Here is a 27,313-nt window from a genome sequence, read left to right on the forward strand (position 1 = left end):
ATAAAAATACTGCTTTTCCTTCCCCCTCCAATGGACTGTCATACAAATGCTACCTCCTATTTTACATTTGTGTTTTCATGTTATGTTGATAGCTTTGATTGATAATATATCATCAAACGAACGTACAACTTATTGTGCTCTTAAAACACTAAAGAAGAATTTAAAATTTCTTACTGACACTTGTTATTGTTAGTATGTGTCAAGGCATATGCACTAACATCATTTAAAATCATTTCCTTATGAGTTCATGCAACAAAACAGATGCGTCAAAAGGCAAATAGAGGGATAGGTAGATATTATTATTTCATTTTCCAGCTTTGGAGATAGCTTTAAAATGTCTTCTATTGAATTTTGTTTCAATTATGCAAAATTTTTACATGATCCATATGCCTATACCTACTATCATACTTAATTCCTTTTAAAAACGTTCAATGAAGTGCTTCCATGTTAAAGATAAAATACCTCCCCTCGAAAAATAATTAGTACTATATTCTTTGATCCCCATAACAGTACTTCACAAACCCTTGAACACACAATTCTTTGTAAAATGCTTCTAAATTTTATTTTATATGTATTTTTATACCTTTATGTATGTATGGGTGTCATATATGTGTTTCATGCCCACAGAGACCAAAGAGGAATTTTGGTTCCCTGTAATTGGAGTTACAGGTAGTTGTGAGCCACAATGTTGGTGCTGAAGACCAAATAAAACTGAGTCCTCTGTAAGAATGCTATGTATGTTTTACTATCTGAGCCAATCCCAAAACACAATTATGATAATGACTGATGAAATGTTTTGATTCTTATTTTTGCAAGAATTCTGGTAATAACCTGAACTGAATACTTCATTTTCTATATCAAACAAATTTCAAGTGTTTCACCGTAATGCCAATCACAGATCACATCTGCCAATATATAACATTTTCATACAGAATGAATGGACACGTTCTGATTTCCCCTCATATCCATCCTGCCTGCCCCATTGGTTATTTCAGTCAATGCTCCAAACATAATTTGCATTATAATGTCTAGGAGAAGGTCAGAATCATTTCTTACCTGGTTACAGAGACTAGAACCTGTGAGTTCTCATCAAACTGCTTCCCCCATCTCAGTTTCCAGGCTTTATGATAGCTCTACTCCAGGGATGAACAGGTGATAAGACCTGAGAAAATCAACATGGGATTAAGTTATTATTTTTTGCCTTGAAAAGATGATAAAAGATAAATAAACAAACAACCTTTTTATCAGATCAAATGAACCAGATTCTAGATGGAAACCAACTAAAGTTGCTTACTAAAATCTTTAGTGATTGTAAGTGAATGCCTAGACTTGCCCATCAACTCGGAAGTCATTCTTGTGCTTCAATATAAAAGAAAGAATCAAATGATCCTCACTGTGCTGCTAATTCTGTAATTCATAATCAGCCCTCCCCATTGCTTTTTGTTAAGATAGGGACCCTTTCCACTGGTCTGTGTACAAACACTAGACGAGCCAATGTAAACAGGAATACCATGAGGAGAAAAATGGCAATTTTTCACCCAAACTGGATGAATAGCTTGCCTCATTTAGTTAGTAAACAGGAGCACATAACTGACTTTTGCTTATATGATCAGAAAGGTTTGACCTAAGAGAAAAGAGATGAGCTGGAAATGGTACAAATAACAATAATAATAACAATACAAACCATAATACAACCTTTGATGATCAGTGTATACCAAATTTTGATTATATACACATTATATGATTTAAACTATTTAATCACAAAATTGTTGTGAAGTAAAAACATTTCTAGAATGTAAGTAAAGATGGAGCAACAAAAAAAAAATCATCTTAAATCAAAGAAGTCACAACGCTAACCAGGGAAGACAGTGGGGAACTACAAGCTTCTAACATGGTGCACAGAAGAATGGCCTGCTGTGATCTGATAATGAGAGAGAAAATATATCTTCCAAAAAACTTCAGTTTTTGCAAACCTAACAAAATGTCATTTATGCCTAGTTTTCTCTTTTTGAAGGATGTGCTATCAGCTTTCCTTATTCAAAACCTTCATTTAAACTGAAGTCCCTGAAAGTGAGGAATAATTCGTCACATCTAGCTGTGTCCATGACAGACCAGAACAAATCACTTCTATATTCTTATGTCCATCATCTTAACTCAGTATTTATTTTCCTCTTGTCTATCTCCATTTCTAAAACTGAAAGATCTACCATTCCAGTGGACAGTGCAGACTATCAGGAAGGAAACAGTATTTATAAATAAGCAGACACATCCATAGTCTCACCGTGAAACAAGCTGAAACCACAAGGTGACCGTGCAAGTTTACCCTAAGCATGCAAACACTATATACCTAGAATTTAGTTGGCACTGAATTAATTCTTTATTCATTCTGCATTCAAATCTCAAGCTGTTCCACTATATGAGATTTAGCAGTCTACCCTCCTGACAGTTCCTAAGAAAGAAACACAGAGACCCTACGCATGCTACTTAGTTTCTCCTGATCCCTGCTTAATATCTTTTGCATCTGTGAAGACGTATGTTCCTGTCATTACCTGTATCTTATTATCCAAGATCATTCCTTGAAGCATCTTGGTATTTATCTATCAGGAGAATTCCTTAACACACAATATATTAATTGATGTCATCCCTGGTATGCTAGTATTGACTTCTAAATAACTTCATTCATATTATTTGAGAATTCAAGGATGAAAACAAAACACATTTTCTTCTACCTGGTTTCACCTATTGTAAAATCTAAAATTATGTGAATGTCTGATTTTTCAGGGATGGTGATTTTAATAGTCTCCCTTTTGTCCCCACGTTGTCCTGGGATGTCACTCAGGACAGCTAGCCCACTGTAGTTCTAACTTGGACATTGTGCTCACCCTGTCATTCCACCCTTCTTTTCTAGATTTTGAATCTTTTTGTTTATCTTGTGCTGTGCACGGCACCGTTTCTCCAGCTACCATAGACTTAACTTCATCAGCTTAAGATTCACATTCATCTTGCATGATACCTTGAATGACTTAGCAGACCCTCGCCCAAAACAACCCAGCTTTGTGGCAAGAAAAGGCAGCAGGGATGAAGGAAAGCTTCACAGCCAAGAATAGTGCAATTGGGGATCTGTTGTGGGATATTTGTATATTCTTTGAAGATATATTGATGTGATTGATGTAATAAAAAGGTTACAGGTCAATATCTAGGCAGGAGGTATAGGCAAGTTTGCAGGGAGAAAAAGGATGAAAAAGAGAAATCTAGGCTTGCAAGAAGAGCCAGGAGATAAGGAGAGGAGGCAGGAGGGGTAAGATGGAAGAGAGGTAGTGCCACATAATAAAACAGAGATTAATATAAATGGCTTAATTCAAGTTAGAAGAGCAAGTTGGAGATAAGCCTAAGCCAAAGATCAAACTTTCATAACTAGTAAAGTAATTTTTCTGAGTTGGTGTCCCAAAGAAGAATGCAGCTACATATGATGTGGTGTGTGGGGTTCAAATATCCAAACACAGAGTCTGAGGAAGCTAAGAAAGGTTCTAGACAAGGAGCCCGATGTCCTCTGCTAGTTCTGTAGTCTCCGGCAGGCTGCTGTTTAGCAGCGTACAGAGACACAGCTGAAGCCAACCGCTAGCACTATGCACCAGCACCATACACTAAATTGAGTCACCTGGTGACTGACATGCAGTTAAGATTTGTCTCATGCAATAAGAGAATGCTGCAGTCTCTTAGTAGGGCCAGGTTCAGAGACACACACGCACACAAAATCCCTTAAAAGGTATAATATATTTAAAAACATGCTTAGATACCAAAGAAAGAAAAATGGGTATGGGCAGTCATAGAAAAAATAAATAGTTTAAAAGTAAAAGTAATAAAGTCTTTAAAGTGAGCATAAAGTAATATATAAATAAGCCACATCAGGATGGAAAATATTATATAACACAGGGAGTCTGGACCTTATGTATGTTTTGTTAATTTTTAATTTTATGAATGCTAGGGAACAAAAAACGGCAGCTGCCAAGAGATATGGGAATGAGAATAAAATCTACTAAGTTCAACCAGCCTATATATTCTAAGACTAAGTAGTTATAGTTACAGCATATATATATACATATATATGTATATATACACACATATATATGTATATATATATATGAGATCAGACCTCTGTCTGATGTGGGGTTGGCAAAGATTTTTTCCCATTCAGTAGGTTGCCTTATTGTCTTACTAGCTGTGTCCTTTGCTTTACAAAAACTTCTCAGTTTGGGGAGGTACCATTTATTTATTGTTGCTCTCAGTGTCTGTGCTACTGGGATTATATTTAGGAAGTGGTCTCCTATGCCCATGCATTGAAGACTACTTCTCACTGTCTCTTCTACAAGATTCAGTGTGTTCAGTTTTATACAGAGGTCTTTAATCCGTTTGGACTTGAGTTTGTCTGGCATGGATGACTTCTTAGCATACATTCTCACAGAAGATTTTTTCTGACCACTGAACTGAAACCACTGCCTGCTACCATACCACAACTATGGTCTTCTTTTAATATATTTATATTAGGTTAAATAAAGTTATCACGAAATGTACACATATTCATTCTCAAAACCTGTGATTATGTCATCTAATGAGTCACTGAAAATATGATTAAATTAAAATTAAATTGAAAGTTTGGAGGTGGAAATACGATTCTGAAGTTAATGGGCATGTTCTTTACAATCACAGGCTTCTTATAAGGCAAAGAAGCAAAAGTCAAAAGGAAATTTTGTAAGATGCTATACTGTTAAATTTGAAGATGGAGTCAGGGTTCATGAGCCAATGATTATAAGTACTCTCTGGAGCTAGAAGAGTCTGGAAAAGAAAATTTCCTCTATATTCCCTAAATAATGCAGCTTTTCTGATACTTTTACTTTAGAACTTCTGACCTCCGGAAATATAATAAAGTTTTATGACTTTAGGCTTCTAATTTCATATAGTAGAAGCATTAAGAAACGACTCAGTTGTTACAACTAGAAATAGACTGACCCATAGGGGGAAGAAAAGCAAACAACTGATATGTGGCTTTAGAATTAAGTAATGAGCAGAGGATAAAAGGATTTCAGGGCTCATAAATGGTAAATCCAAGATCTGCAGTCTGATAGCTTCTGGCTCTTTTATTTAACAATGTTTCACTAGAAAGATATAAACCCAGGGAAGGGTTGAACAAAGAAAATACTGCCTGATAAAAGGGAAGTTCTCAACCTATCCAGATTGAAAAATAAACTAAATTTAGGAGACTGAATGTCAGGAAGAAAAGCAAGAAAGTGGGAGGATGACCTATTGCTACTACCTTAGAAGGATCAAAGCCCAAAACTATCAATTGCACAGAAGGGATAAGTCAAGTGGCTCATGGGTTCTATCGTACATCTGAACATATATGGGATCATCCAGAAAAGAGTCATGAAGAGGCTCCCTGAATAGTGGGGGGAATCTATGAGATGACACGAAATTTCCAGAAGCTCTTGAGGATGTTGCATTAGTATAAAAACTGCAATCTTGGACTACAAATGATAATGAATGGATAAAATGGAAAGAATGTGAAGTTCTCTAAATTCTACAGTTATGAACCCCTAGGTAAAATTGCTCAGTTGCATTTCATAGCTATAATTCATGATAGAGGAAAGATCATTTAGAAAGGATAGCTCCCAGCTCCAAGAGCAAGTCAACAAAGAACATGGAATAGAGCACTGGACCCAGAATTTATGACAACTTCTTAGAGTGGCAATGGGTATCTAATACCTCATGGACAGTGAGCTCTATTGAAGATTTTACTTGACTTACTCAATGCTATATCTCCACCATCAAGAAGAATTGTCGTATTATTATGAGCATTTGATAAATATTTATCAAATTAGTGAATCTATATGTTAATGAGCATCATATGCTCAAATATATAACTATGAGAACATGTAACAGCCTAAGACTTACAAACAATTCTCATATATAATTCTAAGCATTTATGTACATCTTTAAAAGTATAGAAAATATACTACCATTGCAGAAATACTTGTATCTTTATATTATGCTAAATAAATTGTTTTAAAGAAGTAACTTACATGTATTATGAATATTTAATCCTGAGATATCCCAAATATGGCCAAGATAAAGAGACAAATGACTGATTATTACTACATTAATACACTGATTCATATTTTGGATTCCATCAAAATTGATGAGCTTATTTGTTATTACTTTTCAAAAATGTTGGAATTGTCCATCGTTGATATTCTAATTTTTATAGCAGAAATTTTCTAGAAATTGCTTTTCTGTTGCGAGGAGACAAGAGATAATCTGGAACTTGCATCATCTTAAATCTTTCCATACTTTCACATAGATAAAAGTTTAACCAGTCTATGGAGCCCAACTTGATTTTCCAAATCCAGTAGCTCCATCTGGGGGTCACTACTTAGAAATGCTATGGAGTCTTTGTACATAGAAATTACACCAACTCATTACAAACATTCTGCCTAACGTGAAATAGATATAAGTTAGATATAGAGAATAGATGGGTAGGTATGTAGATAGATAGGTAGATAGATAGATAGATAGATAGATAGATAGATAGATAGACAGACAGACAGACAGACATGTACACCTATTGGAAAAATAATTTAGTTTTCAAAAGCAATTTGATGAAATGTTAGATTAGTTTATGATACGCATTGGAAAAATTCTAAGTATATGGAAAAACTGTATGTAAAGGAAGAATTGACTTTGATTTCTTTCCTCTTTGTGTTCTGAAATTTCAAATTGATTAAGAATAAGCCACACTAGGAGTCTAATGACAGATAAACAGATAAGGAAAATGTTATGCTTATTCACACAGTGTAATTTTCAGCCATAAAGAGGAATAAAGTTTGGAGGTTGCAATAAAGGGGATGAGGGTGGAGACCAACATGTTAAGTGATTGAAGCCAATTGCAGAAAGACAAATGTGACCTTTTCTCTCATTTGTAGTTCTAAGACTTTATATAGATGTATGAAATCATGAGTATATATGACATAATAATATTAAAACTGTCTAAGGGGACAAAGGAGACCAACAGAAGAGGGAAGGGGAAGAAAGGGAAGGAAAAGAGGAGGTGTGAGAAAGAACATGCTCGGCTCACAATATTTGTACAAAAGCTTGAAAAAACATAAAAACTGCAAATAGATATTAAACAGATATTTTAAAAAGTTGTTTACTTGTCTCAGATAATTTCTTTTAAAATACTTCTTTTATTTTTGATTTTATAATAAAGTACATCATTCCACCCTTCCCTTTCTTCATTCTAAATGCTTCCATGTATACCTCATTGCTTTTCATTGGTTCATGGCCTCTTTTTTCATTAGTTGTTGTGACATGCAGATATGTATATGTCTACCCATATACCTATCTATTCATAAATATAACCTCCTCAGTCTGTATAATGTTACTTATACTTATTCTTTCAGGAATGACTATTCAAAAGAATTCTCAATGAATATATATATATATATATATCAAGTGTGCTAGAACTAACTCTTGATTCAAAGAATAGACAGATGATAGATAGATAGATAGATAGATAGATAGATAGATAGATAATAGATAGATATTCGTTGAGAATATAGATCATATTATTGTACTGTGGATAATATATTCATTATATATTTATTGCATATGTATATACTATATCTTGTATGTTTTTTTGAGAATACATATACCTATAGATATATATCAAGTGCCCTAGAGATACCTCTTGATTAAAAGTAAACAGAATAAGGTAGCATAATCCTTATTTTCTGTTTCTCAATGACATCTGTATATCTTCATTAAAAATTCAGTGGAAGTTGTGGGAGAGCAGGCAGAACACCTTGCCAGAGCAGCACAATGGAGCCAATCCTGTTAGCACAGGTGTGGGTGAGCCAGACCCAACATTGTAAGCGTAATAGAGGTGCCCTCATTTCTCATCTATCTTGTGGTGGCAAGGAGGAGGGAAAGAAGTCCCTGCCACACGCACCTATCAAGTCTCGAGGCAGGTGGGAGAGCTCGCCCTGCGGTCTTAAGAGTGGGAGAGTCCTTCCTGACTTCCACCAGCTGCAACACTTGGGAGAACAGGTACTTCTCATCAGGGCAATACAATAGAGCCAACACTGTTAGGGCGAGTATGCGTGAGTCAGCCTCAAATCTGTGAGAACTTTCCCCATTTCCTATCTAATGGAGCAACCCTACAGCTGCCCAGGTCCAGATCCAGCGTTCTGACTTGGCCTGCTCCAACATCTACCCCATCTATGATCTGCTGGAGCCTGTGAAGGGACTGGACTTGCAGACCCAAATCTGCAGGATATCTGCAATTCGCGGTAGAGGGTTGTCCAATGGGAGACCAGCATCGATCATGTAACAGAGACAAGACGTCTCAAACCAGACCAATGACTCTTTGCAATGACCACTTGAAAGTATCAATGCATGGGCAAAGGTATATACAGTATGACTTGTTGGATCACACTGCAGCTTCCAGGATGAGATTTTTAATTTTCCCCTTTTTTATTTTACCTTTTCCCTTCTTTCTCTTGAATTTTATTTTATTGGGGGGAGGGAGGGTGCAGGAGCAGAGGACAAATGCAAAGGGATGATGAATGAATAGAATTGAGATACGTGATGTGCAAGACACATAGAACAAATTTTTATAAATTTATAAAGAATCAGGGGAAGGAAAGGGAAATCTATCTTAGCTATATCAAACTTAAAAGCAAGTTGATGATGATTCCATTACTATTGCCAAGTTACACCAAACACCATTTAGCATCTTTTTAATTTTAATTTTTATTTCATGTGTATGAGTGTTTTTCCTGCATGCATTTATGTGTACATGACTGTTCAGTGCCCACAGAGTCCAGAAGAGGGACTGCATCCCCAGAACTAGAGTGGCAGATGTTTGTGAACTGCCATGTGGGTGTGTGAAACTGACTGTGGGTATTCTGTGAGAGAAGCAAGTGCCCTTAACTAATGAGTCCTCTCTCCATAACAAGTATAGTAGTTTAAAACAGCACAGTCGAGAAAATGTAGTTCCGTGATAATGCATTGCCTAACTATGGGACCTAACACCTGGAACTGCAATGAAATATAACCATCATTTTACTCCTGTTCCTCAGGTTCAGGGCCTAGCTGTATAGATGAATGGCTGACTTGGCTGACTTTGAGTCTTGTTCAAAAGTACTGATTCTGAGAGTTCCTGCTCCTACAGACAACCCTTGGCAACTGTCAGGTCCCACCTCTGCAATGTTACTGTCTGGAGATGTCACTTCCAGACACAATAGCCTTTCGACAAGATAAGTGATTTCCTTAAAAAATACAAGATAGGGATTTACACAAGTTGGAAGCTACATTCTCTTTTTTATCAAGTGTCTGAAGTAGGATTTTTTTTTAATTTTCATAGTAATTCAATGGCTAGACATACTCCCACAGTCCCAGGCCACACTCAAAGGGAAGGGATTAAATAAGATAAATCAGAGGAAAGAACAATTACTAGGCGGATTGAGGTGATGGCTTAGCGGGTAAAGCACCCTCTGCACAAACATGAGGCCCTGCATTCAGATGCCACCCACATAAAGCCAGGGAAGGTGGCAGGGGTCTGTAACCCCAGCAGCAGGTTGTGGAAATGGCCAAATCAGCTGGGAGCTCTCTGGAGAGCTACAAGTTCAAAGAGAGATCCTGTCTGAAGAAAAAAATAAAGTGAATATAAATATAATAAGACACCTAATGTCAACTTCTGGCACAAAGATAAGCATATTTACACACATACATGTATGCACACTCAAATGGCACACACATGCATGCACATTCACACACACATATGCACTCACCTACATATAATAATTGGTGTCTATTTTAAAGATAACCCATGAAAACTTCTTACTCAGATTTGAGGTCCTTATAATGATTAAAATTACCATGAGCATCACTAGGTTACAGTGACCAAGTTCTTTTTAACCACCACCTTAGACTAAATGTTAAAGTTATTTTGATACAATTAATATTTGCTATCAATTTACTTTAAGTAAAGCAATTACTCTTCGCAATGGCATAGACCTCATCACTTAGAAAGACTATAAGGCAAAGACTTAAGTAACCCAAAGAAAGAATTCCACTCAGTTTCGGTGGCTGTGCCCATCATGGTTTTGACCTCTTTGCTCGTTTTCTAACTCCTCCCACTCTTCACCTCGACTTTGGGAGCTCAGTCCAGTGCTCTGATGCAGGTTGCTGCTTCTGTTTGCATCAACTGTTGGATAAAAGTTCTATGGTGATATTCATCAGTCTGACTACAGGACAAAGCCAATTCAGACACTCTCTCCTTTATTGCTTAGGGTCTAGGCTGGGGTCATCCTTGTAAGGATTGTTAGGAATTTCTCTAATGTCAGGTTTCTTGATGGGGACACCCACTAAAGAGTTTACCTGAGCTAATGGGAGCTCACCAACTCCAGCTGGACAGGAAAGGAACCAGCATAGGATCAAAGTAGTCCTTTTGAATGTGGTTGACAGTAGTATGGCTGGGGAAGACTGTGGGGCCACTGGCAGTGGCACCAGGACTTATCCCTGCTGCTTGTAATGATTTTTTAGAACCCATTATTCTCTTTGAATGGATACCTTGCTCAGCCTAGATATAGTAGGGAGGGCCTTAGACCTTCCCCAAAGCAATGTGCTTTACCCTCTCTGAAGAGTGGATTGGGGGGTGGGGTAAGTGGAGGGAATAGGAGGAGGGAACAGAATGGGAACTGGGATTGGTATGTAAAATGAAAAAAAAGTTTGTTTTCTTTAAATAAATAAATAAAATTCTACTCAAAGACTGCAGCATAAAAATTCCGTCCAAGTTTCAGTCTCTAATACAATAATATCTGCTCTTAACTATGTCCCTAGTAGCTTTGTTTATGCTGTAAATTTTTGTCTTGCTACCTACTATAACTGTAAAATTCATTTCCGTAAAATAATTTCACTTTCCTCTTCCCTCCTTTTATTCTTCCCTTCTTCCTTCCCTTTCTACATCTTCCTCCCTCATCAATAGGTAGATATAACGACAGACAGGGGAACCTGACTAATGATTGCATGATGGTGATAATACCTCGTGCAATCACTCAAGATGATTGAAGAGCTGAAATACGGTAGTTGATTCACAGATGAAATGGGAAATTACAGCGACCAGTATCAAGAACTTAGCCTTCTCCCTTATATGCTAATAATATATTCTTTTCTAAATGGAGCTGGCTACCTAACTTTCCTGAATTTATAGAAGCAATGTAAACGAAGATAATGGTAGTCACTTGATCAGAGTTATGCATATTTGATTAGCCCTAGCCGAGTAGCTATTGTCAACTGACAGCTTCTGTGAAGCCAAGAGTCAGTTTTCCTTAAGAGTGTAGTCTGTGGTGAGCTGACCATGTTCCAGTGGGAGGTCACACATTCAAGAGTGTGTGGGAAAATTGTACTTGAAGGGCTGAAGGACAAAAGAGGACAAAAAAGTGTGTGGGTATAAAAAATATGGGGATTGATCTGGGAGCGTTGGAGGGTGGGGTAAGGATCATTAAAATCCATTGAACGAAACTGTCAAAGAACTAATAAAATTATAGTATAAACAAATAGTTTATTACCAAACATTGATGGTAAAATTCTAAGTACCATCATCATTCCTATGAGCACAGGTTCTCATTTTCAATTAGGACAGACACTTTGTGGACAAAAGAAGATGATAGTAGTTCTGTATTTGCTCTTTGTAACATGTTTCCTACAAATTGGAAATCCAGAAATTAACAGCTAATAAGGGCGCTTTGAGATGGAAATAATAAATGCAGTTTGAAACACCCAATGATCGTTTCCCTTCCAATCAATGTGTTCTCACATTTGTTCGCATGTTAATTATTGTGGCAAGGCTTTTCAAATTAGCTTAGTGGATTTAGCCACATTTCATACCAGATGTGTGTTCACTTAAGATGTTTTATATGTAAATATTGACAAAATTTCTTTGGGGGCATTTTAGCAATGCTATGCCTCAGTTGGGTTTAACAAATCATTTATTCCCTTTTCCTCAGCTGACAGAGGAAGTGACAGCGTTAGCTTGTAAATCATGGCATGGTGCGATAAGAGCAGTAGATGGATAAAGAGGTAAGCCTGGGAATCACTTATGCTCGCTAAAGATGAACACCCTACCTGGAGAAAATATTTAAGATCCTGTCTTAATAAACATAGGCTTTTAGCCTTCTCTTCAGTAATTCTATGAATGGAGGTTATGAAGAGATACATGATTTATAAGCCTTTGTCTTAGCATGCCTCACAGGATACGGCAGGGAACACCAACGTAACATTGTGCAGGTGTAAATACCAGTGGACTGAGAGTCACGCTATGACTGTCGTAGCTTCCTGCTTGTCGCCTCATCATCTTGAAATGGTATTTAACTTGTCTCTGAGCCTTGATACCTTTCAGATGAATAAAGTAACATAAAATACTTTTACAAGTTTAAGGATTACTAAAAACAATATCCTGGGCCTCGAGAGATGGCTCTAATAGCTTAAAACACTGGCTGCTTTCACAGAGAACCTGGATTTGATTGCCTGCATGATGGTACACAGCACTCTATAATTCCAGTTCCAGGGGAATCAGATGCTTTCTTTTGGTCTCTGTGGACAGACCACACGATGCACAGAAATTCATGCAGTCAACACTGATATACATAAATAAAACAAAATATTGTAATTCCCTTCAAATTCTGTATTTCATAAAATATAGATCATAATACTTCCCAAGTAAATTCATTATTTATGTTTCCTATTAATGGTTGAATGTGGAATAGTAAGTGGCAACATATTTACTAAATTATCAAGAAATCCCTGTAGGAATATTCCATGGAAATAAAAGAATAGGTATTTAAAATAAAGGAAGAATAAAGAAAAGGCCATGGCCAAAACAAACTGTTCAGGGATGGCATTTTAAAATAAAGTGTATAATTTCCCAATAAAAATATTTATCATTATCCCAAATAATTGATTAATTTCAAGGCTAGAGTCAGTCCAGTAAGCCCTCCTTTTGTCTTTTCCTCTCTCCCTTCTGGAAGGGTGATATTCAGACCTGAGGCAGTTAAATGTAAGGAAGTAAGAACTTACTCAGTTGCAAACTCAAGAACTGGGATTGAACAAAGCAATACTAGAATTTTCAACCCCACCTGAAAACATTTTCAGTTTTACAATTAGCCAAAAAATTCACAGCAGCTTAAAACCCAAAAAAATCTGAACTGGTGGGGTCATTTTTTTATCTCCTTAGATATGCCCAAATCCTGTCCTCCAAAGTGTATTGTATAGGTCTTCTTTTTCCTGTGAATAAATCTGTCTTCAATATTCTGATATACAGTCATCAACATGAGAAAAAGAATCTAGGTAACAATAGTAATGCTATCCAGTAGAATTTTTTTCACTTACTGGAACCACTGCCTTGTTACGATGAACTGTGAATTACCTCCTCCAGCCTCACTCTACAAGCACATATGGGTGGTCAGAGCCCATAACCTTAAATATTGTCTCTGTTCCAAATCCCAGTCCCTACCACGAAGTCAAGACCCTTGCATGATCAAGATCTCACGAAACAAGAGAGAGTGGCCTTGTTTGCGATCCCAGGCATGGCTCATTCTTTAGTAAAGTTACCAGAGAGTCTGAATTCTGCTATGTTTGCCAAGCCATTAATGAAGTGAAACTCTGTTCACTATTTGGCATGACTTTCTGACATACGCTAATTTGTTAGGAAACCCTAAGTGGGAAGCAATAGGAAGCAGATCAGCCAAGCATTAACCTCCACCCACTTCTCTAAATTATCCTTTTGTCAAATGCCCATGGTGTTGTTATATGATCCTCTTATATCTCCTTTTAAAATCCCATGTAATAAATTCTTGCAAAGGCTATTATATGAATTGTTTCTGGGTGGCAATGAGCCCCTTCATCTGATTTTGGCAGTTGGAACTGAATTGATTATGATTAAGTACAATCTATTTTTTTCTTGGTATGTGCCCAATCCTCTGTGAAATTCATTTAAATTATTAATAGACAAAGATATTTCTGGGGTAAGTTATTCAATATTGTAGGCAGAATGGTTGATGTACTGGTTCAATCCTTTTGCTTACATCCTTCAATGTAATGGGTAAAATATTGTCTCCTAATTTTAAATTATAAAGTATAAACAAAATTTATAGCACCATAAATTTCTTAGAGCAGTCATTTCTAAACTCTAGGCAAAAAGACAAATACTATCTGCAATGAATTTTCCAGTCTACAATTAGAAGAAAATAGAATAAAAAGATGAAACAAGATTTGCATTTTTGTTTGGATATGGAATCTTGTAAGATATCTTCCTCTTTTCAAAATAATGGGTGTAAACGGAGCAAGGGAAGAAAGACATGGTTTGTTTCTTAGCTTCTCACGTGGTCTAGGATGTTAAACAGAATAAAAGGACAAAATTTCAAAAACAAGCTGTTATTCCTATGAGGATAATCTTGAAGAGAAAATAGAAAATGCATCACATAGACAGAATATTGCTTGTGTGAGAAGAGCAGGCAGAATAATGCAGCATTAACATGTGATTCAGCATGTTGGCCAAAGTCCTGCAAAACGTCCTCAGTGTGGGGATAATTCCATATGTGTGCCTACCAATTATTTTCCAGGAGGCCTTCACCATGTCTGGCGTGTGAAGTAGAAGAGAAAGAAAAAGAACAAGAGGGAGAGAGACAAGGATTAATGGTAAATCAGAGAAACAAATGTTAAATGTTGTTCACCTTAAAGGCTTTCAGAGTCATAAATTTCTATTTCTAGTATTCATTTCGGTACATAAAAAGGGGGTTGACTTTCACATATAAACCTCATAGTGTACAAACATGGTAAAATTTGCTTATTTTAGCAATTTCTGGGCATAATTTTATACGATATCTACAAATACATTTGAGCAACCTGCAAACACTTTATATTCTTGCCTTTTCAATATGTCTATATTTATATTCTTCTAGCACTATATTCAAATGTCACCATGAGACTTGGAACCTTTAATTATGATTTTACCAATGAAAATTTTAAGGGCCTTATCATTTGTATAAACAATGGGCTATTTGTATATATTCATTTTCAAGTTGAGATCACTCCCTCTATCAATTGCTGATTATTTTATCAAGAATGTTACTAAACTTTCTAAAATTATCTTTTTTCCCTTCTATTCACACACTAATTTGTTCTCTTTCTTAGCCTATTGTTGTGGTGAGATATATGAGCTGATTTTGAAATGTTGAACCAGCCTTGCATGCCTGTCTTGACTATGACTGATACATTATTCAATTGTTTTCATGTGCTGTTTGATTTGATTGTCTAAAATTTGGTTGAGGACTTTTGAACCCATATTTATGATAGGTATCCATCTATAGTTATCCCTTCTTTCAGCTACTTTATTAAACTTTGGTATTATAATGGCCCTGACTACATAAGTTGCTGGCTACAAACATATTAAACCGGAGGTGGTATAATTTTATCATTTAGTGTCTGTGTAATATACCAATGAATACACTTGGCCATGGTGTTTTATGTATTAGAAAGTTTGTTATCGATGATCTACTTTATATAATACATATACACTTATTATTATTATCAGCAGCACGATCATCATCACCATCATCATCCCTTTTATCTTGTGTGAGTTTGTAAAAATTATATCTTTTAAGGACTGGATCCATTTCATTTAAGCTATCAAATTAGTATCCAGAAAGCCATTCACAGTATCATTTTAGTTATTTTGAATATCTACTATTGGATGCATTTATCATTATATTCAGCTAAGTGATGGTGCTCTTCGGGTCAACTGATTTTTTTTGTCTGATGAATCTGATCCATTTCCAACACAGCAGACTAAAGTTTCCATATAGAATATATTACTCTTGTTTCTTTTCTCTCCCTTTTTATTGAAAATAGATTCTTGTATCACCTCATTCAGCCTTGCTATGAGGGTATATGACTAGTCTTATTGCTTCATGTTAAGCCAAGTTCAATTGATATCACTTGGATGCCAGGTTTCATTTGAAGGGGGGAAAAAAGGAGCATTGAAGCTGGGCAAGAGAAGTAGTATGGGTGGGTTGGGAGAAGGAGAAGGAGAAGAAGCTGTGCCCTGGACGTGTTATAAGAGAGAAGAATCAAGAAAATAAAGAAAAAAAATGGTTTCTTTTTCATACACGAAAACCATGAGTTTGGAGCTGCACTCTGAAGCCTGGTGAGCTCAAAAATAGGTGCACAACTGAAGGTGAGGACTTCCACTCTCAGAAAACGTACCTACAACGAGTACTGCAGCAATAAAAAGAGTTCTCCATGCACACTTCTGCCACCCATGGCTGATTGTTGACAGGGCCAAGCTTATGTGTGTTTGGCGCAAGTGTCCATAGCTGCTGTGAGTTCCTGATTGTGACAGTTGTACCATACCTATTTTCCATTCCTCTCACCCACTTCTGCAGTGTTCTCTGATTCGTGTAGGACACGCTAGGTGCCACTTTGAGCAGAAGAGATGGCTGAGCAGGTCAGAGTGCATAATACATTTGCAGTTGACCTCAGTTCAGTCCCCAGCAGCAACATCAAATGTTTCACAACCACCTGCAACACCAGCACTTAGGAACAGCATTTACTCTTCTGGCTTCTGAGGGCACCTGTACTCACCTGCACATAGTCCTCCCAAACACAAAGATCACATATTAAGTAAAAATAGAACATTTAAATAAATATTTGTAGCATCTTTTGGCATTCAGCCAAAAGGTTTGTTCTCAATATTTTGGGAAATCCTTAGTCTCAACATTAAATAAATGCTGCAAAATGCCCTAGACTCTGGTGGTGTCACTGGAGGGGTCTACCAAACTTCCAAAGAATAGATGATTCTAGTGTCCTCAGTCTACTCCAAAAATGAAAGCAGAGGAAATATTTGCTAATTTATCCTGAGATGATCATTGCTTAATGCCCCAGCAAAACGACATTCAGGATAAGGAAATTACATCTCATAAACACAAATGCTAAAACTGCAATAAATTTTAATCAGTAAATTATAAAATGTGTACATGAGAACAACTATATACTGTGAACAAGTATGATTTATTACAACATTCAAGGTTAATGTAACACTAAACATGGGCATCTATAATCCACTCTATTGATACACTAAAGAAATCCTTCAGTTATATCAATCAAAAAATCATGTTGACAAAACCAGCAGCTATTGCTAACAAATCTCTTTAATTAGGAAAGAAGTGAATTCTGTCACTCCGTGAAGATTTATGAGGGAAAAAACAACCTGCAAATCGCATTCTACTTACAAGCGGTGAGTGGTATAGTTTTCCACCAAAAGGAGAAAGAAGACAAGCTGTACTCACTCACCACTCCTGTTGGGCACTGTACTGGACAGTCTTAACTAATGCAAAAATAAGACAAAAGCAAGATATGGATCCAAGCTGGTAAGGAGGAAAAAAAGTACTTTAATTCACAGAACACATAGTTACCTAAGTAAAAAAAAAATTTTTTTTTAAAAAAATGCCTTAAACCAAGAAGGGAGTATGGAAAATTTGCATAATGTAAGCATAACCTACAAATGTCAGTTTTATATTTGTATATCAGCAGTGAAAACTCAGAGTTTTAAATTAAGAAAGTAATACCATTTATAATATCACCAAAATTGAAATTCTTAGCTGTAATGAAGAACAGCTTATACAGATCTATATGTATAAAACTATAAAGTGTGATGAAAAACTCAAAGGGTATTGAAACAAAATACCCCATATCCATTTGTTTAACTTTAATATGATTAAGCTATCTAATTTGCCCCAGTATGAGCTCTTTAAACACTGTAATACCAGTCAAACACCAGAGAAATGCTGTGTTATGTTGATACCTAGAAATTAATAGCGTAAGAGACCTAAACTGCTAAAGGACAAATATGAAAAGCTAATTCTATCAAATTCCAAGACATACTATGAACCTATAGCAATAAAATAGAATAACATTATGATATTAAAGAAAGAATAAACACCAATCAAATGACTAGAATAGAAAGCCCAGCAACAGACCAACAAATGCCATCTTTGTCTTTGACCAAGGAACAAATCACAAGTATTCTTTTCAATAAACTGTCTAAAATAATTGAACATTTTTATGTAAGCGTAAAGTCCACAAGAATAAACACATACACATATACGCTGAGTCCTTACTGCATTCATAAAACTAATTGAAATAGCTCATATACCTAACTATAAACTCAAAACTATAAAACTTCTAGATAAAAGCCAGGGGGGGAAAAATCAAAGTCTTTGTTCAGCAACAAAGTTTTAAATAGAATAACAAATGCAGAGTCTGACTAAAGTAATGAACTGCACTTCATTAAAATTATGAGCTCTGCCAAATAAAATCAATAAAATTAATTAATGCTACAAGCAGATAAATGTTAAATACCATATGGTCCTAAATAACTACTATCCAAAATACACAACAAAAAAAATTCTTTAAAGTTCAGTAATAAGTGAACAACCAAACTTTAAAAATTGAAAATAGCCTGGACACCTCAACAAAGTAGATCCACAGAGGGGAACTAAAGATGTGACAGCATGTTTATTTCTAGGCCCATTTATCACTACTAAATGCACATAAAGGCAACAGCTGGAATCCACTGCACACTTATTAGAAAAGCTTAAATCCGAAGCATTGATTGAAGAACTGCTCATGGTCCTTAGAAAGCAGGATCCCTCACATTTTTAGTAGGAATGGAAACTAGGCCAGGCACTTTGAACATTTAAATATAAGATCAATCTACTGTGCTCCAGACACATTTGAAAAGTATATGTACACAAAACCCTGCCTAGAAGTAATTATCAGTATTTACTCATTTATAATGTGATAATAATAATAATAGACCCAAACCAGAAGTAATAAAGATATCCTTTACCAGACCAGTAGAAAACAAGCTATGGTATATTTATGTGATTGTATATTATTCTGTAATAAAAATAAATGCACTACCAAGGTATGTAAAATTGGAAAATGAATTTCAAAGAAAATTGCTAAATGAAATAAATCATGATATAAAAATATGTGCAAATTTTTTAGTGAATAAAATCTGTAAGATCACAGAAAAATTGTCTGTAGCATGCAAGCACTATACACTAATTGATGGATTTTCCCATAAGAGTGACAATTCTGACAGCACGGCATATAGATAGTGAGTTAAACCATTGGATAAAGGAGTGCCATGTGGCGTGAATCAGGCTCCTTAAAGGCAGAGAGTGAGTGTGGAAATAAGTAAGGGAGGGGGCAGGAATGACTTGTGACAAAATAGGAGGCATCTATGTTTACTTTCATACAGATATGTATGTTTCTGTATATAAATGTCTATAGGTACATGTATAGTACTCAGGCATTTAGCACAAAATACACAGGCTTGCTTGTTACATAAGCTGAAAGGCCTAGAAAGATGTCACCCACAGCAGAAGCACCATGAGCTCCTCAGCCTTAACCAATGAAACTAAGCAACAAAAAGAAACCAGAAATCCCTGGGAAAATAGTTGATTCCATGACTCAAGCAGAAAATAGGAGAGAGAGAGAGAGAGAGAGAGAGAATGAGAATTTCAATGAGATAGAGAAGACAACCAACATCTGAAATTTTTTCTAATTACCAGATTAAAACATAAGAAATTTGAGTAACAATGAATTATAACTCATAGTTTAAAAAATAAACAGGAACAATGTCTGATATAAAGAAAAACTACTACAATTGAGTTTGTGGATTTTGTCATGACTCAAAAATTGTAAGTGTTCCGTCAAGACTTCATATTTTGAAGTTTGATCTTTTTCTGGGACAGTGGCCTGTACTATGCCATTTCCTGCAATGGAGAGCAGCAGCCACTGGCCACCAATCAGAAAGTTGATCTGCAGAGTAAGAAATCAGAATAAGCATGTGCTCTTTACTCAACAATAATGTATCCATAATTGTACCTTGGCTGTAATAAATGCACTATGCTTACATAAAATTCTATGTGTATGAGAAATTGGTCATGTGATAGACAGGAAGTCTTTGTGATATTCACCATTTTCTGTCAATCTAATGTTGCTACAGAGTTTTAGGTCAATTTTAAGTTAATGAGTAAACCCTACCACTATGCTATTTCCTAACTTTAAAATGTTTTTATTGACTTAAATTATCTCAAGTCCATAAATGTTCATTTGGAACTTTTAATTATTTTGTAATCATTTCCCGTTTTGAAAGCCACTGTTTCTTCAAATATTGTTTTGCAGATTTGGGGGGCTGATTCTAAAAAGTTTATTGTTTTGTCTATTTTATTATGCATATGGAGGTTACAGTATGTGCATTTGACTGTGGGTTTCTTGGAGGCCAGAAACCTCAGATTCCTGGATCTGGAATCACAGTTACTGGGTGCTGGAAACCAAACTGTGGTCTTTTCTGAGCATTCTGATGATAGGACCTACCTTGAGTAGATCCTTTTCTCATTTTAAAGAATATAGAAATTGAGCCAAGAGATCTATGCTTGTGTTGAAGGCATTCAGCGAGGAAGCCATGAAAACAGATTTCCAACTCTTTATTTCCCTCCTGGAACTGCATTGGTGTGTCAGCTGCTTGACCTCCCAACAGATTCCCGATTTTTTTCTTCTATCACCACGAGTTTACACAAAGCTTCAGAGAGACTCAGTAAAGAATGTCTGCTAACCACTAATTAACACTTAAAATTCGTGGACTTTGTAACCGGGAGAATATTTGCAGGTTGGGACTTGAAAGGATGCCATTCTGCATATTAGCAAGAAGTCCACCATGAGTATCGAAAGCATCACAACCATCTGCGTACACTTAAGTTCTACAGTATACCAAGGCTACCTCACCTCAGTCTAAGTCCATGAACTTCAAAGCTCCACAATTCAATAACCTAGCTTTAACTATTTGACACATAGCCAGACTTCTATAATCCAGCTTCAAGCACACCAGGCTATCTCTGACCTGATATAAGAATACTTCAGAATTCACTAGGAACTAGGAACTAACTAGGAAATAGCAGAACTTGGAAATAAATCATCCTACCAGATATTCTTGGGAATGACAGTGGACTATTCTACTGTTTGGTGTATTTTCTTGTTGTTTGTATTAATGATAATGCTGGTTTGGTTTTCAATGTCTAGAAACAAGATAATACACAAAAATCCAGATTTCCTGCTTCTCTTACAAAGTCAAAAGGAAGAGGTAAAGATATATTCTCCAAAAACCAGAAAAAAAAATTGAGAAAACAACTGCCCTTTTTATTTTATTTTTCCCATTGCTGTGCAATGTATGTAGTATATATGCATACAGGCATGCTGTGCATGCATGTTTTACATGTGTGTGAGCATACATGTGCACATGTGTGCATGTACTTATATACACATGCATGTGAAGACCCTAGGTAGATGTCTGGGACCTTTCATTGTTCTTCCTCCTTATTCAATGATGTAGGGTCTCCCAATCAAATGTAAAGATTCTTGATATGGAATGTCTACCCTTGGTAGCCAGGATGCTCTGGGAATGTTAAGGTTTGTGGTCACTGTGATCATCCAGTACTTACATTGGTTCTGAGGTTATGAAGTCCATTTCTCATGCTTGCAGGCCAAGCACTTTAACTATGAGTCATCCTTTTTTTTAAAAAAAAAAAAAGAGAAGAGCACACTATATTCTGTTCTACTTCATACTTCTCACTATTATATCTTCATGGAAAACTATTTCTCACCTATTAGATTTTATTGGCAAATGCCTTTTTCAATCCTCATCTACATTACAAGATCATATAGGTGGGGTTTATCCTTACTCCAATCTGCTTACTGCTCATAATCTGAGACATAGTATAGCCAACTACTGAAAGTAAAAACATTGGAAAGACAAGGGTTCAAATTCCCAATTTTGGTGGGTTTATGGCGAATGCAGTATCTCTCTCTTATCAAGTAGAAATAACCATTGTTGCTCTTTGATAGGATGACTGCAAATTAGATAATATTATTCAAAGTTCATTAATATAGTCGGCACTCAATGTATGTTCATTTATCATTTTTATTTTTACTTGATTGATTAAAAAAAAAACCCTGCAAAGAAAAATGAAGCCTAGATCATTAGGCCAGCAAGAGACACATTAAACAGATGGCAAGGCAACAAGGAGACGAGGCATGAGAGAGCAATTTGAAGAAGCCAGGAACGGTGATGTTTAATCAATATGGAAATGTGGGCACAAAAGAACCTGGATGCTACTGAATACACTTTCTTCTCCAGTAATGAGGACAGAAAGCCACCCCAGCAGGCTGTGCAGATCTTCAAGTTTATTATAGCAGGACGGTTCTCACCCTGTACTAGCCTTAATTTGCATGGCAAATGAAGGCAGGGTCTGAAATAGGGACAGAGAGTCTGCTGGGGCTGGGGTGTTCCCACAGCCCAGGTGGGCATGCCCATCTGGAGCATAAACTAACAGACTCTCACCCTTCATCCCTACTCCCTGCAAAGACAATGACGGCAGACGCACGATGATTATTATGACATTTTGTCTAGGTACCGCTACTATTGTAGCTTGTATTGCTTATTTAAGACATATTGAGCACTTGCTTTGGTTAGAGTCCATGATCAGTGCTTCCCGTATTTCCCCACTGAAAGTGCTTCTCGTGACTCTATAGAGTAAATCAGAAGACAGACTATTGCTCTCCTCCCTATATAAATAGTCTATGATTCGTGTGTGTTACCTTGAATTTTCTCATCTGGTTGGTAACAGTAATGGCAAGAATAGAGTATTTCCTGTCTGATTTCAAGAATTCATTATCACTACAGTAATAGCTGTCTCTGCTTGGTGTTATCAACCGCAGTCGCTACCTTGGCTGGTTTGTGGTTGATTCAAACAGAAACAATACAGTTAAAGATTTTGACTGTCCTGCTTTCTCTTCATTCAATTTTGAGGAATTAGTTAACTTGATAAATATAAATCTTCCTTTCTACGCCATTGCCTGCCTTTTACAGATTTTCCCAACTAAAAGCTCTAACAACACCAATATAAAAGCTATCCACTATTGTGAGTCAATATTAGCCATGACGGTGGGCACATGAGAGAACATCGTTCACTTTTTTTTTCATTTCTAAATTTATTTTTTTTATTTATAAAAGATTTCTGTCTCTTCCCCGCCACCGCCTCCCATTTCCCTCCCCCTCCCCCAATCAAGTCCCCCTCCCTCGTCAGCCCAAAGAGCAATCAGGGTTCCCCTGCCCAGTTCGAAGTCCAAGGACCACCCACCTCCATCCAGGTCTAGTAAGGTGAGCATTCAAACTGCCTAGGCGCCCACAAAGCCAGTACGTGCAGTAGGATCAAAAACCCATTGCCATTGTTCTTGAGTTCTCAGTACTCCTCATTGTCCGCTATGTTCAGCAAGTCCGGTTTCATCACAGGCTTTTTCAGACCCAGGCCATCTGGCCTTGGTGAGTTCCAGATAGAGCATCCCCATTGTCTCAGTGTGTGGGTGCACCCCTCGTGGTCCTGAGTTCCTTGCTCATGCTCTCTCTCCATCGTTCACTTTTTATAGTTATTTGTTGCTTAAGACAGTCAAAATACTTGGATAGGTCCTTTCCCCCTGCAAAAAAAGTCAAGTATTTATTTCTATGTGGCAGACTAATAATAAATAACAGACGTCTAAATTAATGAGTGTTATTTCTAGAAACAACAGCACATGCAAGTACAGCCAGGATGTGAATGCCATTTTACATAGATAGAATCTCCCCTCTGATACCCAACATCTCAATAGATTTTTAAGCACCAACCACTACCTGATGCCACTTTAGACACTTTATAGGTCTGACTCTAAACGCAGTAGACAATGACAGGGTTATGAGACCACCCAAACTACAAATCCTTCTAAAGATATCATATTCTCATAATTATATTCTCTTTTAAATTATACCGTTTGTAACATTAAAGCATGATTTTCCATGGTGTATGACATCTGAAGGTGGAGAGAATCATCAGTCTGTAAAATATCTTACTAAGAAGTGCATGGCAGGCCAAAGTCTACATGGACCTTCTAGTTAATTTTATAGCAGGTCATTGAAAGGATGTCACCCATAATATCATTCAAACTATGGTTTTATTAGTCATGTTATGCTATATCCAGTAAAATTAACTTTAGAAAATGAATTATAATCATCAAAGTATGTACAAATGAGGTTAATTTTTAATAAACTAGGCTTATTTAACATAATCTGAAAAAAGTTTTCTTTTTCTTGTTTACTGCTCATGCAGACATGTTATATGGGCTTATTACATGACTTCCCCTGTTGATGAATCACAAGTAAATCAATATACAGTAACTTCATGTCCAGTCAAGTGTAATAATTAATTAAATAAAATCTAGACTTTATTTAGACATTTCTGCTCTCCTCCAGCTCACACCAGTCTTGGTAGTATGTTTCACATTTTCTGTTCTTTGTTATTTTTTCCCTATCTGCCAACTTGCTTCTGTTACCTGTGGGTTGGAAGCAGGTGAGACAGAAGTGGCTCAGAAGCGGAAAATGTCTGACAGGCTGCAGGGAGACACTGTTGAGCTATGTGAGTCCTTAGTACTAATGGCACACTGCTAGCCTGCTTTCCATTGCTATGACTAAGTACAGATAAAACAACCCAGGAAGGAAATAAGGTTTGTTTCAGCTCATAGACTTGGAGATTACCGATTGCAGTCCATGGTTATTTGCTTTGTAGATACATCAAACTTTTCCTTATTCACACTAAAGTCCCTCATATTAAGAATGACTTATTAATGTAAAAAGAAATAATTAATTAAAGTCATATTTTCTAAGATCTATCTAATCGGACAATAAAAGAAAATAAGCACAAGATCCTCCCCCTCCACAGGGCAGGGAACCCTGACTGCTCTTCGGTCTGGAGAGGGAGGGGGAGGGGAGTGGGAGGGAAAAGGGAGGCAGGGAGGATGTGGAAATTTTCAATAAAGAAAGAAAAGAAAAGAAACACAATATGACTTAAAGGTAAACTTTAAATGATTGAAGAACTTCCCAGTCTTGCTGAATGCATACAAACTACAAAAATTGAGAAACAGGTTAGCAAGATAGGGAGGGAATTAGAGAAGCGAATCAAGGGGAGAAAAGTACTGAAGTGTGTGTGTGTGTGTGTGTGTGTGTGTGTGTGTGTGTGTAACTGTCAAGCAATAGAAAAGTTCACCACAGAATCAGAACATACATAAGCTCTGCTGAATACCCCAGGGAGATCATTTAAGGAAGCAATGATAGTGGGGATGCTGAACCTTGCCTCACAAGTCAAGAAAGGACTGATAAGAAATTCACTTCAAATTTATTAACTGGACAAAGGAGATTTTTTAAATGTTCATTTCACTATGTTGATTAAAGCACTAATTAAAATAATGTGTGGAAAAGGGCCCAGTGGTATGGTTGTTTAAGAGAGGGAAAAAGGTAATGAAATTAAATTACACAAACACCAGCTAAGAATACAAGGTTTGGTGACTCAATAATGAGTAAAAATTAAGGCCAGTAGAGTGTGCGTAGCACATCCTGCTGCTTTCCAGACAACAGGAGCTCAAGAGGAAAAACAACATATAACTCAGCCAGGATGTTCTCCTCTGGGCTCTTTTCTGATTGCTATTGTTCTCCTCACATCCCTAGTTTCTGCAGCTGTTCCCAAGTCCACTAACCATCCTGCCTGCATTTCACCGTGTTGGCATGCTCCTCGCATTCTCTCCCGTCTCCTTTCCTTGATGATCCCCAGTAGAATCTCATATAGAAGCAAAGTCCTCTTCACGTTTTCCTTTTATTTCTAGTTTGCTCCCAGCATGCCTTCACAGGGCGGGAAATAACACTGCCAAGACTTTCTCCAGCTTTAGTGAGGAGAGCTGCTAAGCATGCTCCCATTTTTTTCCTCTGAGTCCACAGGAGGCAGAATCTTATGTTCATCTGCAAGCTCTTTTGACAAGGAGTAATCGAACCTCTTCTGCATAGCAACTGCTGTTAGGCAATGGTTGCAAAGTGGGTTCACAACACTACCTCAATAATCTTCAGCCTCATCTTGAGGGGGCCTCATTAGTGTCTCCACTTCACACAGGGAAAACTACCCAAGACTAAATGAGCTGCAGTGGCTCTTCTAATCTAGCAACAATTTTATTGACTTTCCCATTCTGCACTACTGCAATACAGAAGATTCACTCGTGACTCTATATCTAGTTCTTGGATGTTTGTCAGTGAACTTTAAAAGAAATTGCAGGGATATAGGAGAAAGATAAGGAAGAAATAAAACAGAAAACCCAGAAAGGAAAAACAATGAGAACTATAGCAATATTTGAGAGCAGAGAGCGTTAGAATATGGAAGCCAGGTTACCCTAGGATAAATGCATTGCATATGTGATGGGCTATCGTGAGCCTGCAGGAAGTTGAAGATAAACTAAAGAACCTCCCTCCGGTTAAGTCCAGTCCTTCAAAGAGGATGAATGTGATACTCAAGCAACATTACTCATCATCATCCTACGAAAACTAATAAAACTCTCTAAAGCAAGGACCATCAATTTATACCCTCAGGTTACACATGAATTTAATTGATCCAATAAAATATTAACACATACAGAGGGGGGAAGCACCCATGATTCAGCAGCAACAACAACGAACAGGTTTCTTTATATGACCAAGATCCTCACATATACTATTTACCAATATAAAAAGTGTACATTCAAGAAAAAGTGAATAACCTTACAAGGAAAATAAGAACTAGCGGAGTGAAAATGAGAACTTTGAAGAAACAGGATGTGAACCTTAGAGGTGACTCCACAGGGTCAATAGGGGGACAAGAGGAGATTCCCCTGGAAACACAGTGAGCTTATAGACCAGGCGGCCTGGCACAGGGCGGTGGCAATGAATCAGTGACCAGGAGGAAGGGATCCCTGCAGATGAAGTAGCAAACCCAGAAGCTTTGGCATGTATTTTAATGCGGGTCTTCCACTAGCAAGTTCTTTTAATGTCTCTCTATGAAAATGTTTACAGCACTCCTTCATTTTCAACGCTGTGGATCTACTAATCTCTCACATTCATTTTCCTTAAGAGAGAGCAGATAATGTACAGATTGCAACTCTGTTCTTTATTTCTGTTTCTTGGTGATCTTGAATATGCCAAAATGAGAAATATATGATTCTAAAAGAAGCAACCAGAAAACAGATGCATTATCTATGGTAGTTTATACGTAACTATAAAACAAAGAAATAAAGTTTTATTTATAAATATCAT

Source organism: Microtus oregoni, unplaced genomic scaffold, assembly GCF_018167655.1.
Source record: "Microtus oregoni isolate MIOR12 unplaced genomic scaffold, Mior012 000000F_ref0000247, whole genome shotgun sequence".
Taxonomy (NCBI): domain Eukaryota; kingdom Metazoa; phylum Chordata; class Mammalia; order Rodentia; family Cricetidae; genus Microtus; species Microtus oregoni.